The 13,831-nt window shown below is 48.2% G+C and overlaps 1 protein-coding gene and 1 long non-coding RNA gene across 3 annotated transcripts in view; one reads left to right on the forward strand and one right to left on the reverse strand.

Annotated features, from left to right (window-relative positions):
- LOC126513379 (uncharacterized) overlaps positions 1 to 11,585 on the forward strand; it is a 1,096,546-nt gene extending 1,084,961 nt beyond the window's left edge. The window contains exon 3 of the long non-coding RNA XR_007595308.1: positions 11,435 to 11,585. This is a non-coding gene — a long non-coding RNA (uncharacterized lncRNA). The remainder of the gene's footprint in view (positions 1 to 11,434) is intronic.
- The window catches only part of Pag1 (phosphoprotein membrane anchor with glycosphingolipid microdomains 1), an 89,372-nt gene that overhangs the window by 19,083 nt on the left and 56,458 nt on the right, over positions 1 to 13,831 (reverse strand). The window lies entirely within an intron of this gene.

A 13,831-nucleotide genomic window follows, 5' to 3' on the forward strand; every position in this document is an offset into this window, starting at 1 on the left:
AGTGCTTCTTTATTGGATACGCAGGTATCAATCAAATTGCAGATAGCCATGGAATAAAAATACATTGCATTCCAGAATAGGGCCAGTGGGGTTTCCTGCATCCCCCAGACCATGTCATTCTGGGGGACTGTGGGCTTGCATCTCCTTGACTAAGGAAGGTCAGCAATTCAACTTATAAAACTTCCACTGGGAATTTATTCAGAAGTGATCTATTCACTTTTAAATGTACTATACACTGGTCTTGAACTGGCTATGTAGCCGAGGGTGGCTTTGAACTCCTCCTGTCTCCAGAGTGCTAGGATTAGATGTGCGCATCACCACACCAATCTTGCTTATTTTGTGCTGAAAACTTCACAATCTATTATTGCCCTGTCAAATACATAGATTCCATGCTTTCAATTGTTAGTAAAACCACTGGCCTTTAAAACCTGATGCCATTATGAGCCACGAGGTGGCAGCATTATTCTAATTTTGGCCCCAGTGAAGAGGCTTAGCCCCACAGAGGCTCTGGATAATTCTGGTGTTTGTCATGCTTGGCATTTTAATTGTCTTCATTAGCTTGGATTATCAGCCACCCAAATCAATTCCAACAGGAAAGAAAGCAAATACCAGACACAATTAATGAAAGGTACAGAGCGTGCAGCAGCTGTTTACCTCTCTAGCCAGACACACTTAACAGGTAGGTGCTCTGATCACAGCCATACAGTGACACTTCGCAGGGCAGGCCTGGCCAGCCGACTATCCAGGCCGCCACTTGCAGCTCCTTTGAAGCATGTTTGGGTCAGTAATGATAGCTGCTCCTGTCTCACAGCTGTCCTGTGAGCCTGTAATTAAGGACGACAGAAACCACCTCTGCTGATGACCCCTCTCCAGGGACTGAGGAGGGCAGGACGGCAGTCCCATGGGAATGGCTCCTGCCTGGCCATTACCAGGTATGTGAGCCATGTGGTGAATGGACATGTCACGGTGACAAACGAAACAGACAAGTTAGCATCACGAGGGTCATATGCTCAGGTGGGTCCCAGTCCTGCAGGCAGTGATGGATGCGGAGACCAAGGGTAAATGAACCCAGGACAGAATTCTCATGTCCTCTGTCCTAATTTCACTTCTGTCACTGTGACAAAGTATCATGATGATGACAGTCAAGTTGACAGCACCCCCAGCGCCCCCAGCACCACCAGCACCCCCAGCACCACCAGCACCCCCAGCGCTCCCAGGGCCCCCAGCACCCCCAGCGCTCCCAGCGCCCCCAGCACCACCAGCGCCTCCAGTACCACCAGCGCCCCCAGCGCCTCCAGCACCTCCAGCACCACCAGCGCCCCCAGCACCACCAGCGCCTCCTGCGCTCCCAGCACCCCCAGCACCCCCAGCGCCTCCAGCACCACCAGCGCCTCCAGCACCCCCAGCATCCCCAAGCACCTCCAGCACCTCCAGCACCCACAGCGCCTCCAGCACCACCAGCACCTCCAATACCCCCAGCACCTTCAACACCCCCAGTACCTCCAACACCCCCAAGCACCTCCAGCACCACCAGCGCCTCCAGCACCAGCAGCTCTGGGGAGGAGGAGTTTGTCTGGCTCATAATTCCAGGCTATAGGCCATCACTGAAGGGAAGTCACAGTGGCTGCATTTTCAGCATTTAGTTGCACCATATTCAGCCAAGAGCAGAGAGAAATAAATGCAAACAGTCCTGCTTGCTTGCTTTTCCCTTTCACATAGTTTGGGCCCCCTTACTAGAGAATGACACCCCCCACAGTGGGCTGAGTCTTTCCGCATCGATTTAACAATCAAAACAATCTCCCACAGGCAAACCCCATCTAGACAACCCCTCAGTTAAGACTGTCTTCCCAGGCCATTCTAGGCTGTACTGTGTGGACATTTAGAAATGAACGCCCATCCTCTGAAAGAGTTTGATTGGATGTCTTTTCAGCGGACTCTGACAGACACGGGCAAGCCTGCTAAGCAACAGCATGGAGCAGGTCTGTGGCACATGCTTGAATCATGGAAGCAAGAGTTCTGTTCCACTGTGGTGTGCTGTGTGTGCATAGATGGTTATCTAGATGCTACCAAAATTGGGGCGTGGAAAAGAGATCAAAGATCAGAGAGTGTAAGAGACTCTGGGCCAAGATTCTTTCTGGCATTGTTCCCTGCCTTCCCGGCACAGCTCGAGAAACATTCTACCCAGAAAGTCTCACCTCCACCAGCACAAAGGGACAGTTATGAAGGCTCACTGTTCCTAGGAGGGGGCAAGTTAGAAAACCTTCTGCCATCTGTCAGCCTGGCTTGGCTACTTCTCCACACCAGGGACTCTGACCTAGCCTGGGAGCAGGACAGCAGCCCCTGCTGGGGAGCCCAGCTGTTTTCATTTGCCAGTCCACAAATGCTAAGAGGCACCGTGGGGTTTGATGGAAGGAGAGTGACTTCCTCCTTATGATCTGATGTGGGTTTGGGGGAGGAGGGAAGGGACAGAGAACAGGAGGAGAGGGAAAGGTTTGTTATTTCTAGCAGCGTGCATCTGCATTCCAGGCAGAGCTCTGGGATTCACTTGCCTGCATCTGGGTCAAGGTGACATAGCCCACGCTGACACAGGGGCAGCAGGTGAAGGGGCTGTGTCTTGTCTCTGGGCCATGTGTAGGACATTTCAGCTAACTTGCAGCTGGGTCTTTGGGAATCCTTTCTTTTTGCTACATGCTTGCTTCATGACCTAACTGAATATGCATTTGCCTCATTCTCCTTTAAAACCTCAGCATCTTCAGGTTCTGGACGGGAGGATTTCCTTCCTGCTAGCTGCCTCTGTGGGAAGAGGAGCAGGGATGCAGGGAGAGAACGGCAAGTAAGTGGAGCAGCTTGAGAAGCCAGTGTGTGCTGGGACCAAACCCTCACTTGGGAATGAGCACGTCGGATCCGTCCAGTGACGCCCGTGTTGCTCTACACACCTCGCCACCACCTGAGCAGGCCTCTCAGTGCTGGCAATCCTGTCATCAGGTCTGGTGTCTCTCCATCCCCTCTTACAGATGACCATTTCGTGTCTCCTCTCCCTTGGAGGGAGCTGGATGCTACGTTTTTCAAAGGCAAGAGGGTTCTGCACATTTCAAGACCACCTGTGACTTCATCTGATGCCATCTGTCAGTGCTCAGCCCCAGGGCATTTCCTCAGGCTCCCTAAGCTCTCAGCCCTCTTGTCCTCCAGGTGCAGCTAAGGCCTCTCTCTTAGAAAGAATTTTCCTGTCTACCATGACTCAAAATTGAAATGACAAAGCATCAGAGCCTCCTCCATGGACCTGTCGGGTGGCAGCTGCTGCCCCAGTGTGTGGTGCACAGTGGCCATTGGAATCCATCTTCAGAAGGGACAGCTCTGAGGCAGCAAAGCCCCAGGCCTTCTGAGCAGGCCTTGACAGCAGCAGAGTTTCAGCAAGTTGCTTTTCTCAGTTGTTGGGCTGGCTTCCTGTGAGGACGCAGGAGTGACATGTTTCCTTGCCAGACCTCCAGGACACAGCCTGGAGGTGCTCCTTGGTCCACAGTCCCAGCTGTCTTCCTTTCCCCAGGCTCCCCAGGACCCTGAGGAGGCTGCTATCTACCAGTCATAACTCCAGTCTTGAAATAAAGTCCATCAGAACTGTAAATGAGCCTCTTTCCCTGTGGTCAAAAATATTTATATTTAATAATGTGTCTCTATGTGGGTTTGTGTCATAGAGGCCAGGGGTGTCAGAAACCCAGAATAGAATCACAGGAACTGTGGGCCACCTGATATGGACACTAGGAACTGAACTTGGTCCCTTGGAAGAGTACGATGTGCTCTGAGCCACCAAACCATCTTTCCAGCCTGTGCCTATGATGTTTTCTGTAACCCTGTGAGGCTCTGCTCTGGTGTCACTGAGTGTACTTTACACACGTGGGACAACTGCCCCTGCCACTGCCTTGCCAGAGGAAGGGCTCCCTACCCAGAGGGTGTTCTCGCAGGGCACTCGTACCCAGCGGGCACCATGGCAGACAGTGAGGACGGGGGAGCTGCACCCATTCTCCTTGGAGCTTTGGTTCCGCAGCATGGCCAGCCTGACCACTGCTCCCTCTCATGGTGCGTTAATCACAGGCTGTCTCTGCACGGGAGCCAGGGCACTTGCGGGCCCTGTGCAGTGCTAGGCTGTGATGGATGTGCTGTCCACATGCAGACGCTTCCTAAGCCCAGGTCTATTCCTGTCACACTCAGCTAAGCATTGCTTCGGCCCTCTTTATCTGGCTGCCGAGGCTCACTGACTCAGCCTTTGTTTTCATAATAGTACTAGACAACAAAAACAAACTTCAGCTTCTTTTTGAAAAATGAACTCTTGGACATAAATAGCTCCCAGTCAAATCCTCCTCTTACAGCTCTCTGTACTTCAAAGCTCAGATCTGTGGCTAAGGTGCTTGATGCACAAGCATGCGGACCTGGGACTGATGAACATGCTGGGCTTGGCAGTGCACATCTAGAATCTCAATGCTGGGAGGTCGGAGACTGAGCATCCTTGGAGCTCATAGCCAGCTGGTGTAGCGTGACCAGTGAGCTCCATCCAACTTCAAGGGGAGCGAAAGGTGGAGTGTAAGTAAGACACCTGGCATTGACCCGGGCCTCAACATCTGCAAGTGCATTTGCTTTTGCACGCATGCACACACACACACACACCACAGTGCATACACACACCACACACACATACATGCCACTCACACTACACACATACCATAGACACATACTACAGAGACACCACACATACACAACATATACACCACACACACCATATACGTACATGCCACATATGCCATATACACAGAATCACACACATACCACATTACACCACACACACAGACATACATGCCAACACATACCACACATACACTACATACATACACATACTATACACACATACCACATACAGCACACACATGTAATGCCACACACACACCACACATACACCACGTACACTCACACACATGTACATGTCAAACACAACCACATGTACTCACACACATCTCACACATGCAAATGTCACACACACAGACACACACACATGGCTCAGATGTACTTGAACAGGGTTAATCGTGAGTTTACAGTTCTGCTGCAGCCCCTCCCAGCACTATGCATCCAAACACGCCAATGGGGATGCCCACCCGCAGGACTGGAGAAGCAAAACTTAAGACAGATGATGAGTTAAGTAACAGAGCAGAGATGGCAGCAGAGACTGTCATTACATTCCCTCGCTGGGCCACAGGCACCAATGGCCACAGTGCTAGACACACGGACACTGAAGGCGTGGCGCCGAGGAGATGACTCCCTCAGCTGCTGGCAGGTCAGGGTCAAGCATGGATCACGTAGCACAGTGTCTGAAACAGTGTCCAGCACGCTACCTGGGAGTATGTCGAAATATACCCTTTCGGCCTGGCTCGCTCGCACAGGCCTGCAGTCTTAACTACTGATGACCCGGAGGTTCTAATCCAAGGGCTCTGCGTTTGTAGGTACTGTCTAGATGATGACCTATGACCTTCCCCTCAACTCTTGCCAGTAAGACTTTTGTCATCCCCCAAAGAGAGGGAGAGGACATGTGGCTAGCTCCCTGGTGCTGAAACTTGGCCTTCACAGTCCCAGAAGCACAAGTGGCCATAAGGTCTCAGGAGTTCATTCCCAGTGGTGCTTAAACACAAAGCAGTTCTGGGAGTCCAAAGCTGGCCAACCTCAGGGGTGGACACACCGCACCATTGCGGCAGATTCTGCTCTAAGCATTCCCACTAAGCTGCTGTGTGGTCTGAATCAAAATCCTCCCAGGCCTCCCTCAGTTTCCCCTTTGGAGAAATGTGGTCTTTGAAAGATTCCTTTCCAGCTTCTAGTGCCTATCATTTCATGAAGGTGGCTGTGGTTCTCAAAGTCAGAAGTGACAATTCAGGACTACGTGCACGGGCACAAATGCAGCCAAGCAGTGCTTATGGACACTGTTTGACTGCCCCAGAGCCTAAGATGCATGGGAAGTCAATCAGCTAAATAAACGCCATGAGAAAAAAAATCACAGGCCGCCGTTGTAGGCAGCCTGTAGTACCAGGAATCTAGCCCACAGTCCTCTCAAAACACCAGCCATAATCTATGTGTACACTGAGGCTTACTTCAAGTCTCTGTCATTTCATAACCATTGCATTTCATGATTCATTATGGGCACAAGCTTGTAGTTCTAGCCTAGGAGACTGAGGCAGGAAAATGGAGAATTATGGTCCTGCTTGGGCTAGGCAGTAAAACGCTGACCCCAAAACTGTGGAACAAAGAAGGAAAAGGCATGGATTCAGCACACATTCCCGACTGTGACTTCAGCAGCCGTTAACAAAACACCGGAACTGGGCAGAGCCCCAGACACTCAGCGGTTCATACACAGCCACCGCTGAGCCACTTCTGCTGGAGAGAGCTGAGGCTCTTTAAAGGAAATGCCTATGGCCTGGCAACCCCACAGACCGCAGGTTTGAGAGGCTCTGTCTCAGTGTGTGGGAAGCCCGAGGGACTCCAGAGTTAGGACACTCCAGAGCAGGTCTCTGTTGGCCAGGAAGACAAAGGCAGTTTTGGTCTGACCCTGCTGGTTTCTTGACTCATACCTCTGGACATTGCTAACTCTGCCACTCTCGTTCCCCAACTACCCACTGTGTGCCAAGCAGGACATCCAATCACGTCGTGAGCTGAGAAATAGGTCAACTTTGTAAGAAGAAAGTTTCTCAATCAGAGATATATTTTTGGCCACAAGTAAAAAAAACAACAACTCAGCATTATATTTCAAGCATGCAAAATGAGAACAAAAGGCTGCGAGTCCTTTCACTTGCACTGTGTTCCATTTGAGACAGCACGCCACCACGATCCCTGCAGCTCGGCTCTGTGTAGCATGGCTGCAAAGACGCCATGGAATTCCTGCAGCTGCACTGCCTTGGACTGATGTGGTCTCAAGCTGAGAACTGTCCTCAATGTGTCGGGTGCATTCCAAAGGCAGTTTGTGCATGTTCGCAGGGTGGTAAGCAACCTCCCAGCAGGGTCAGCTGTCCTCTCGAGATGGGCCAGCTGCCAAGGACAGGAGGGGCCAGCACAGACAGGAAGAAAACTGCTTGTTTTATAGTTGAGACCAAAGATTAGACATGGAAAGACCTGAGGGAGCTGGGATGATGCTGACAGTCCATGGCCACATGTATGACCAGTGGCCAACCAAGTCACCAGGTGAAGAAAATGCAGAGGAGGAGGAGGGGAGAGCTCTGTCCCCAGCGTTGCAACAGGGGCATCCTGTGATGGAGGCAGATGAGACATCGAGAGCAGACCTGGGAGTGTGTGTATGCAATGTGCATACGCATGCGTGTAAATATGAGTATGGAAGCCAGTGTGGACATCAGATGTCTTTCCTGGCTGATTTCCACCTTATCTTTTGTGACAGTCTCTCCCTGAACCTGGAGCTGATTTGGCTAGGCTGCCTGGCTAGCGAGTGCCAGGGATTCTATTCCAGCTTCCAGAGCCCTGGAGTTACAGACACATGCTGTCACACCTGGCTTCTTGGGGTGCTGGACATCTCAACATAGGTTCTCATGCTCGCGAAGCACACACTTTGCTGAACCAGGGGACTTCTTTGTCCTGCTTTCTCACCCTGTTTATGGTTGGTCGGAAGGGAGCATGTTGAAGAGTGGCAGACATGTACATGAAGGTAAGTGTCTACATGCTTTAACTTGGATTTCTCTCTCTTCCCTTGCCAGATGTGGAATAGAAGATCTAGGATGCAGGATGATGGCGCCTGAAGGTGCCCTCCAGAACCTCTTTCCTTCACCCTTTCCCAGTCCTGCTTGGCAACACCTGAGACATTTATGAGATCTGACGCCTCGAGCTGACCCTCAGATCTTCTGGTATAGATTTTGAGTGGGATCCCACAATCTATATTTTTATCATGCATCCTAGGAGATTCCAAAATGAGACGCCTTTGAAGAACACAGGCCTGGGGCATCCCATCCACACCAAGCAGCTGAAGCACCCCACTGTCCCTGCTCCTGCCCATCCCAGCTCCTCAGGGATATCACTCATATACGCGCTCTCAGACAGGTTCCGAATGGCGCAGTGTGGGTGAGACCACTGGTTAATACGCTAGATGTTTGTTTATCTCCCCCATGGGGACCCCAGGGAGGTGGCCGTCACTCTTCAGGTTTTCAGCAGTCCAGAATTACTTAGCACTGACAGCTTTAGGTAGGGAGCTCACTCTAGAGGGCGAGGGAGGGTTTGTGGGGGAGCAGTTTCTACATACAGTATTATTTTTCTTGGTTTATCCTAAAAAATGAAAAATATGCTCCCACTGTGTGTCCCACGGGCAGAGAGGGGAAGCTCCGGGTCCTCAGGGAGACTCTGGAGGCCAACCGTGCTCCCGGGAAAGCTACGGAACTAATGCGGTTATAATACCTAATGAACTGAAGCAAATCCAATTTTGAGCATCTTCACAGCTAATGCAAATCACGCCTTTCCCCCAAGATCTTCCATCTTGTCTGTAAATGAAGAGTAAAATGGAGGCGTTGCATTAAGAGCGTGTTTGTGGAAAGTCTTAGGAGTCTCACATGGCGAGCTCTATGTTTTGGATGAATGTCACAGTAGTTCCCAAATGGAGGGGCTGTGCTTGAAAGGCCACTGCCACAGTGTCAGGGCTGGTTCATAAAGCTGAACTGAAGAGCTGCGGACAGCCCTTTCCCTCCACCGGGTTTAAAGTGCTTGCTCCCAGGCAGTCACTATGGTCACTTCACCCACAATGCCCAGCCTCTATGGAAAGGGAGGAGAAGAATCCTCCAGCCTCATGCTCACCGCTCTGCGCTGTGTCTCCACTGTGGAAGGGGAGTGCTGGTGGTTACACTGAAGGGAAGGGTGACAGGCGGTGCAGGGGAAATTCAGAGTGGGGGCGTGTATTCTAAGATGTACGCTAAGAAAAAAAGCAATGGCCTCATCCTCCCGGAGTGTCAAAGTTAGTTCCATTAATTTAACAATAGAGGAAATGGACATTATTGGAATGTAAGTTATTATAAAGAGCTTTAAGCCTGAGGCTAACATGATGGCTTGGAGGTTAAGAGAATGTGTTGCTCTTTCACAGGCCCCAAGTTTGGTTCCCAGTGCCCACATCTGGTGGCTCATACCCACCTGTTACTCCAGCTCCACGGGAATCAGACACCTTTGGCTTTTGCAAACATGTACACTCACATTCATGCACCTATGTGCATGCATGTGCACACGTGCGCAAGCACACACACCTAAACATAACTTAAAATAATATGTAAGTCAGTCATGGTGGTGCACACCTTTGATCCCAGCTCAGAAAGCAGAAGCAAGCAGATCTCTGTGAGTTCAAGGCCAACTTGATTTCCAGAGCAAATTCCACAACAGCCAGGACATAGTGAGATGCTGTCTCAAAACAACAAAATCCAAGAATCTCCCAAGCCCTTGACCCCCCAAATTAAACAAAAACCCAACCAACCAAACAAACCACATGAGAACTCGAAGAAGCTTTACTCAGATAGTTAGGAATTCACCCTTTTCTGCCCTTGAAGCTTTGCGTGGTTCTGCTTGTGTCAGGGAGGGGCACAGACTGTCAAGGTGAGTGCTATGCCTCCTAGTAGTGAGAAGTGTGCATTGCACAGCTGTGTCCGAGGCTCTGGGAAACATGGTGGGAAGAGAGAGACCTCACCTGTCTCATGGGTCTCTTCCAGCAAAGTATATTGATGAAATGACACAAGATATGTTTTCAGGGACAAATGAGAAGTCACCCCGGAGCCGAGTATGGTGTTACAAACCCCCGCTCTGACGAGGTGGAGGCCATGGGATTGCTTGACTCCAGGATTTCATGACCAGTCTGAACAACACAGTGAGATCCCCCTCAAAAACAAAACCCCCAACATCCCTCCTAAAACAGAATTCTTAGCTATGAAGGCAAGGTAGTTATTGATACTTAATAATCCCTACTGGGAAAGGAATTTATATTCACCATGTTAACCTTATGGGTTAATGATCTAAGCCAAGTGACTTCATCCTGCTCTTGTTTGTAAGCTATTTATGATTATTGTACCCTAAGCACACGATTCACCATAAACAGGAATGAGCCAGGCTTTCCCACATTCCATTCCTAGGCCTTCCTCCACGCTCTTGAAATTCTACACATTTTGCTTCCTGTTAGCTTAGCACATTATCCAGGAGCAAGTGAAGTTCACGACTACTCCATACCCACAGATGCATTCTGCTTCCTCTTGCCGAGAACATGGGAAGAGTAACGCAAGACATGCTCTTGCTCCAAGCCTGAGCCTGCAGCCGGGGTTCATCCAGGATGCCAAGGTTTGTGATCTCAGAATGGTTCCCGAATGACTGATACTTCCTCAAAGACCATATCAGAATACTCTGGCTATCTGGATTAAAAAGGGGAGGAGCAGGGCAGAGGATGAAATGTTCATCTTTCACATTTTCTAACAGCGTGTACTTCGCCAAACACCCTTCACGCTCCTTTGCTACCACTTGGGGTGGCTTTCAGGAGCTGAAGGGCATCATCCTGACTCTGCTAAGCTCCAGTCTTGTGTCTAGCACCTTCCTACTGTCGTGAGCTGGGAGGTCTAGGAGGTAGCAGTTGAAACTACGAATTCATAACATGAGTATTCTGTGTCGTAAATAGTGGCTTTGGGTAACGTATTTAAATAAGAAACTGACATGATTTGTTTATCTAAATTTTTGGTAAAACTATTAATGAATGATATTGTTCTATTTATGGGGTCCAGGAAGCTTCATGCCTCTGTGGAATAAATACTTGGTGATCTTAGAGCTGGAAGAAGGTTTTCCCATGCCAGTGAATTGCTTGCTTCTCTTTATAAAAACTAAACAATACATATAAAATCATATTGCTTTTATTTCCTTTTTGCTTTTTCCTTCACATGGCTGGCTGTAAGCTCACAGTGTGTAATTATCTTCAATTATAGCAATTATCTGAGCCTGGCTCTTTCTTCCTTCCCTCTGCAGCAACACCAATTACTTCACACTGTCGGAAGAAACTTTTATGCGTCTTTATTATAACTTCACTTTTCTGAGCCGATCTTAACCTCCAAGTAATGCAGGCGGAGCTAGTTCTGTGTGGCTGGGAGGACTGCATGTGGCCTTGCTGTGCTGGGAAGTGCTCCATGCTGAGCCACAGCTTCACCACCTTTTACTTAGTTGCTCAGGCTGGCCTTGAAATTGCTCTGTGGCCTTGGCAAGCCTTGAGCTGTAAACCTCCTGCCTCACAGCTTGAATCACCAAGTGATGTGGGAATGATTTCTTACTAATAAAGAAACTGCCTTGGCCCATTTTATTGGATAGAAAATTAGGTAGGCGGAGTATACAGAAGAGAATTCTGGGAGAAAGAAGGTTAGAGGAAGAGTCGCCATGATTCTCCCGCTCCAGACAGACGCAGGTTAAGATCCTCTCTGGTAAGCCAACTCATGGGCTACACAGAATATTAGAAATGGGTTAGAACAATATGTAAGAGCTAGCCAATAAGAAACTGGACCTAGCCGGGCCAGGCAGTGTTTGAAAGAATACAGTTTCCATGTAATTATTTCTGGGTATAAGCTAGCCATGCGGGCGGCCGGGTGCCGGGGACGCAGCCCTGCCGCTCCTATTTCAACAGATGGCGCCCAACGTGGGGCTAAATCCACTTAAAAACCTGAGAAGCCTTAAAAATAAGGGAAACAGAGTTTAACACAGATTTTTGCTGTTTTGTTGGTGACATGCTGTAGAGAGATTCCTGATTCAGCAACAGCAGCAGAGAAAAAAAGCTGCGTCATTTTAAAGCGCGGCTTCCTGGTGCTATGCTGCCAGCGTGAACTCTGGCTTTAAAGCATTTCAAGGCTTTTATGGGACTGGATGTTTCTGTTCCCACTTGGGATCGGAGGAGATTGCTCTGAGACCTGCCGATGGCTCAGCGTTCCCTGCCTACACCTGGGCAGATGGCGGAATCAGGCTTAGGCAGGCGGAAGAGCATGGCGGATTCCTGCTGCCATACAGAGACGCGTTTTCAGACTGCGCAGTGCTCTGCGTGTCAGATTTGGCTGTAACTTGGATAAAAAGAGTTTCTGTGCTGCACACTCAGTCTCAAAATTAAATTGCTGATTGCGGCTCCAATGTAAACTGCTGTTTGCCTGTAACTGTGCTCAGCTCAAAAGCACCAAATGACTCTGAGGCAGGAGCGGCTGCTCCTTGCTGAACTGTGCTGATCTCAGGCAGGAACTACCGTAATTACCTTAAAACCGTGCAGTTAAGGTTTAGACTGGGCAGGACACAGGCAGTACCGTATTACCTATACATGGTGCAACTTAAGTTTTTAAGAAATGCTTAACATTTTAAGAAATGCTCCTGGAAAAAAAAAAAAAAATTACAGATTCACAGTAAAACAGATTCAGACACCGTTGGATGAATGTACGTAGGCTTGGGGAAAAAAAGAGAATATAAAGAATAAAGTTAATGTCTTAAAAAGAAAAAGGGTAAAGTCTTTAAAGAGACAGAGTACAGAAGTACAGATAGTTATAGATTAAGAGAAATAAAGAAAAATAAGCCACGTAAAAATGAAAAATTCACAGAGAGTCTGGATTATGTACATTGTGTTTTCTTTAAAATTTTTGACTGTGAAGGAGCTAAGTACAAAGAGACATTTTATTATATGGGCTGCTAAGCTGAACCTGCACATATGTTCTAAAGGTATCTTGACTTCAAAATTTGGATCTAAGGATATGATGCTTTGGAGAGGGTCTTCTTTTGTTTCCACAGAGGATGTGACCCTATGGATTGCATCTATCCCGGTATGGTATGATAGACCACGCCCTCCTGAAAGGTTGCTGTGAACACCCTCAAAAAATTACTTCACTCAACTGCCAACCGAGATGAACCTGACACACAGGTTACACCCTAAATGATCTGATTAACAGTGCCCCCATTCAGCAGGAAGCAGTTTGGAGAGAAAAAACTACGCCCATGTTCCCAAATATTGTTTATAAATGTTCTTTTACATTTAAAGGGGGATATGATATAGATATGAATAATTTGCATTGGTATGGATTTTAAGGTCAATTTTGTTATATGTATATGTATTTTTGAACTTGATTAAGGTATTGTGATTATGTAGTTCACTTAAAATGTAATGTATAATTAGGAAATATAGGTTGTTAATGGATAATCATTGCTAATAGTTAAGCTTGTAGTCATGTTAGTTAGATTTTCTAGATATATAGAGATATATTTCAATTAGATAGGCATTCTTCATATCTTTCAAAGACTGCAGAATATGGCATTTAAAATATTTTAATAACTTAGGACTTTTCATGACAAGGAGACACGTCTGCTCCTGGCAGCACCAGCTACTTCAAGAGGAAGATGGGCATCGAAGAGGATCCTTATGGAGTTGGATAGTCATTTGGGCAAGAAACTGCTCTTGCCTGGACTGTTGCATAAACTGGACACAGAGAACCCTCAGAGAGAGGACTGCTGAACTTGCCTAAAGGTGAGATGGTCTTTCGGGGTTCCTGATTCATGAAAGAGTCTACAAGACATTCTACAGAACACAGCAGAAAGTGACTGAACTGTCTTTAAAATTTCCTGCTTCATGGAAATGTATCTGGATACCATGGGCCTGTAGGCCGAAGATGGATGCCCCAACGGTACAGAGGAACTTTGGGTGACTGTCCAGGCAGCGAGATGTCTCTGTCATTTCTAGAGTTTTCTTATTTCTTGTTTACTTAGATAATATTATATCCTTCTGGAGTCTTTGATGGAGTTGAAGAATAAATAGTTATAGTTTTCCTTAGTTATGATAAGA

The sequence above is a fragment of the Alexandromys fortis genome, unplaced genomic scaffold (genome assembly GCF_014885135.2).
Source record: "Alexandromys fortis isolate MF-2015 unplaced genomic scaffold, M_Fortis_MF-2015_v1.1 scaffold_74, whole genome shotgun sequence".
NCBI lineage: Eukaryota > Metazoa > Chordata > Mammalia > Rodentia > Cricetidae > Alexandromys > Alexandromys fortis.